We start from the raw sequence: 4632 nt of genomic DNA on the forward strand, positions 1-4632 counted from the left end.
GCCTGGTTCAACTGTTCTCATGACTTCAGACGCTGCTTTCTGAGTTTTCAAGAATAGCATTGATTCACATCCATGTGGTCTGTAAGCATGACTAGCCAGCACCATTTAATTATTTCACTTTTTTTAATGGGGAGGGTAAAACAAAACATCTCTGGTTTTCGATCTTATTCAGGAATGCTTTGGTTTTCCTTCTGAGAGTGCAAATGGAGAATTGTGACAGACAAATAAGATCAGCAACAAAATATGTCCGTGGCCTGTCAAAACAAATGTGATGACAAACTTTGGTTCTCTTTTCAGGTCTGTCACTGAGTGGTTGTATTAGATTAATGTAAATTATTGATCTGGCATGAACTGATTCTGCCAAATTGAATTAGTTAAAAATATTATGATGGCTTATTTATTTATATTAGCAGGCTTTCTGCTAGAATAAAAGTCATCCACCTTCTTGTAGCTGTTGCAAAAGACAAAAGACAACACAATTTTTGTCTAGCATACTCTGGTTGGTTTGAGAGAAGTGTGTCCATGTGCCTGATCCGAGCCAAATGGACAATCCTTTGGGATGCTGTAGGTCACAAATCTGACCAATCTAGGCAGGTTGGTCTACTTGCTCTTTTCCTTCCCACCTTTAAAGGCTTGTTCATGTTTTCTGTAACTACTTTGAGATTCTTAGAATAAAGATGTTTTTATACAGTAGAAATGTTTATGATGATGGTCTACATAGAATCAAGTTTCAATTTCCTGTACTCCAAAAATACATCCACAAAGTATGCAGTGCACTTTATGGTTGTCCAAAATAGCAACACTCAAAATAGAGCTCGGATGCCAATATGCTATCTAGAAGAAAAATTAAACGGATCCTAGAGTGTGGAAAACCAGGCTCTCTGGAATTGCCTGTTTCTATGTTTGGTTACTGTTTTCACATTAGCGTCAAAAGTTGAAGGAGATGAAAACTTTTTAGGATTGGATGCTTCCCAGAAAGGACAAGGCTAAATTAAAAGGATTTTACCTTTTAAATGAGCTTCACATCTTTGGTAGCATGCCATTTCAGCATCTGCTGCTGTAAAATGTTCATTTCAGCCCCGGTAATCCCTCAGACAGTGAATCAAGACCCACTGATCCTGGAGTCTGCCAGAGGAGGGTAGGGGTAAGATGTCACAATGACCAAATATAGAAAGATTTTGGTCTTGGACTAATTAATTTTGGTGCTGGGTCCTCTTAGAACCAGACCTGCTTGGATAGGAAGGAAGATGCAACCGCTTTTAAATCAGTTGCTAGCTGGTTTAAAAATGTGTATAAATAAAGGTTTCAACTATTTGTATAATAGGTGGAGCTGAATCTACTTTGGTTATTGCTTTTCAGTGCTGACACTAAAATTCAGGGAGCTGGAAACCTCCAGAAACTGCTGAGGAGGTGAGCAAAAAGGAGTGCAAAAGTCGTGCAATCTGTTCCTGGAAAATCAAGCTCACGTCTGACTTAAAAGATTGTCATGGTAACACAAACTCACTAAAACCAAGCCCCGTTTGAAGGTCTGAGGCCCAGGAGAAAGAATAGAGTATTATTACTGTGTAAGTCGGTTCAGGATCATATAAATCAAAGCTTCAGAGTAAGGGGGTCTGTGTTTCCTTTGATGGTCAGAGCGCTCAATAGTTGCTTTCATTCTGGTATCCCATAAGCTAACATTAGCTATGTTGATAGTCCTTGCTATAAACTATGCAAATATGGGAGATTGCGTATGAAAATACATTATAGCAGCTTTACAACTCGGGTCACAATCTGATTGTCGGAAGGAACAAGAGTCCCTTATGCAGTGACGAGCGGGGCATAATGAGCTCTGATCTCGGGCTCTCTTTAGACTACAATGGGCTTTTTCTTCCCTCAGCTGGACATTAAGAAAGCACCAATTCATTTCTATACGTGCAGGATCAGGCCCAAAGACAGCAGGTTTGATGGAGGCTTGACTGATGGTTCAACAGACCCTTAACATGTTCTGATGGACTGAGGACTCATATTTTCCTAGGAGCATGTGCTCTTTCCTGACATGCCTCCGCAGGACTTTCTTCTTAAGGGCTGAAAGTAAGTGGCAGGAGAGATGCTAAAGGGGAAAAGCCTCAATCTCTACAAAAAGCATATTACTGCATCCATTAAGCATTCATCAATGATCCATAACGGTCAATGAGATGAATACTAGCTGCCCATTCATATCGCTAACTAAAGAATGGGTCTGGAGGAAACACCACAAGCATACAAGGTGTAATTTTTGTTCATGGATGCGTGCGCATGCAGTAGAACACCATAAAGTAAAAATCCATGTTTCATCCTCAGCTGGATGACACATTCTGACAAGTAAATGAGTGGCAAAAGTAGAGGTACAGGAGACGTACAGGTGAAGACAGGCTGGTGTGATGATTCATCTCAAAAGAGGAAACAGGGGCCATCATAGTTGGTACATGGTGAGTTCTCACATCATGACGTTCCTGTTCATATATATCAAACAGACACAGGCTGTCCTGAGAGACACTGGACTTTAGTGAAGCAGGTGTGCCAGGTATCAACTTTTAGCAGGAGTCTGGATGGTAAGGTGACAAAATTGCTCGAGGCACTGTTCCCATGCCAAGAGAGCACCAGGGAGAAAAATCCCTAAGGGAAAGCGAGAGAAGGGACAAAGTGAGGCTAGCATTTGATGGCTTGTGCCACACAGAGCATCATGAATATGTGGCTGACATGCTTTGGCATTCAGAGGTACCCTCCAGTCATTAATGGAAGACTGTTGGAAAAGATTTTAGGATTAATTAGGAAAGTGAGAGTCCTACCAGGAAGCTTTCCACTCTGAGCTGGATTCCCCCATCTGTTAAGTCATCTTTGCACCAGACAGAAGGTTTTTCCTGCTTTGCAGAGGACAGAGAGGATCTAGAGGATTACACAAGCGGATGAGGGGACCAGGACCGGGAGGGAGAGGGGTCCGTTGTTAGCACTGCGTTATCATGCGGAGGTTTCACCCCACACCCCTGCTGTGAGAGGAGAGGACCTGCTGAGAACATCCAATTCTCCAGCACGATAGCTTTCACAGAGGTATTAGCACTTCACAGGCTGTGTCGCACATTTCGGTTTCCTCAGTGTAACTGCTTTGGTTTCTGGTAGACCTGGACCCTATCCCAAGAAAAATACCTTTTGCTAATACTCATTCTGTTCTGGCACCTGGCTTAAGCTGTTCTGGCAAAAAGTGAGCTGGTGTGAGCTGTATCACCACGAAGTGTTTTTGGTTAGACTGGTTTGACAATATTTCTAATCTTTCTTAAGACTAGACCAAATATGGCTCCGCCAGAAGTCTGGGAAGCAGTCTCCGAGGAGAATGTGACTCATTCGGAAACTGAGTTGGGCCCCAGATGAAAATATGATTCAAAGTTGGTTGAGTGTAAAAAGGCAAAAATAGATAAGACTTTATGAATGCATTGATTTGTAATACAGCTTCTCCTAATAACTCCTTGTTTCTTGTGTCATGCCAGGTCTATTGCTTCACTGTCTTCATGAAAGACTAAACACTCTCTTAAAAAGAAAAATTCTCACCATGATTCAGTTTGTTTTATTTTCCATATCCCAAGGCACTGTTTTCTAGGACTTTTAATGCCAGCATATATCTCAGCAATTACATCAACTTTCTATGGAGTAGAGCTTGTGTGAGCTGAAAATCAACCACCCTGTCTAGTTTGGAAAATTTTTCATTGAGCTAAGGTTTTAGAAGAGCGGAAGAAACATAAATTAAAATGCATTATTTCATTCAAATTCAAACATTTAGATTCATGCATCGAGTAAAGTCTATTTTGCTATGAGTGGTAGGTCTGTTGAGGCATGGGGAGTTATTTTGAAATCAAACTCAAATTTTGTGATAAACCCATCCCTCTGTCGCACTCAGGTTTTTTGTTGGTGTGGGGGGGGTTGGGGTTGGTTTGGTTTAGTTTTCTGGTTTGGTTTTGGGTTTTTTTTCTCTTTTCTTTTTGGCAACATTCAGTTTCTTAAAACTGGAAGCCTGACAGCTGATTACAGGTGGTATTACCTTGATACCTAGGCATTAGGCTTTAAGTGTTGGAGACAGATAAAAAATTGAATATATGGTACTGAATGTAATCCTTTAAAATCAGCTTGCTCAAAAGGGATGAAGTTGCTGTAAAACTTCTGGTTTGTTTGTTTGTTTAAAGTCCAACTTGTAATTGATCACTTTTTGCTAGATGTTCCTCTCTACACCCATTTCTTAATTGAATATGATGAAAATTTTTCCTCAAGTCTGGCAAAAAGAGTCATGTTAGGGAGAGCAAAGGTTTGAGAAAACAATAAGCAGTTGAAGAAAATCCTCTAACTGCAGATAGTAAGTTATTTGTGTACATCTTTAAATCTGGAAAGATAAGATATTAGCAGTTAGCATTGACACCTATCTTGACTTTTTTAAAAAAACTTGATATTGATTGTCAGCTTATGGTGGCCCATTCCCTTTTCAAATAAACAATGACACTGAATGAAAAACAGTCTAAAAGTCACTCCTCCTCATTGCACCTTTCTTCTTGGCTTCTTGTGACAAATGAGCCCAGTTCTCTGGAGAAATTAAATGTTGGCTTTTGTGGGTTTTTTTAATGTTTCTAG

The 4632-nt window shown here is 40.3% G+C and overlaps 1 protein-coding gene across 1 annotated transcript in view; it reads left to right on the forward strand.

Annotated features, from left to right (window-relative positions):
- The window catches only part of SUSD5 (sushi domain containing 5), a 50068-nt gene that overhangs the window by 35437 nt on the left and 9999 nt on the right, over positions 1 to 4632 (forward strand). The gene's annotated exons all lie outside the window — the stretch shown is intronic.

The sequence above is a fragment of the Falco punctatus genome, assembly GCF_963210335.1.
Source record: "Falco punctatus genome assembly, chromosome: 4".
Taxonomy (NCBI): Eukaryota; Metazoa; Chordata; class Aves; order Falconiformes; family Falconidae; genus Falco; species Falco punctatus.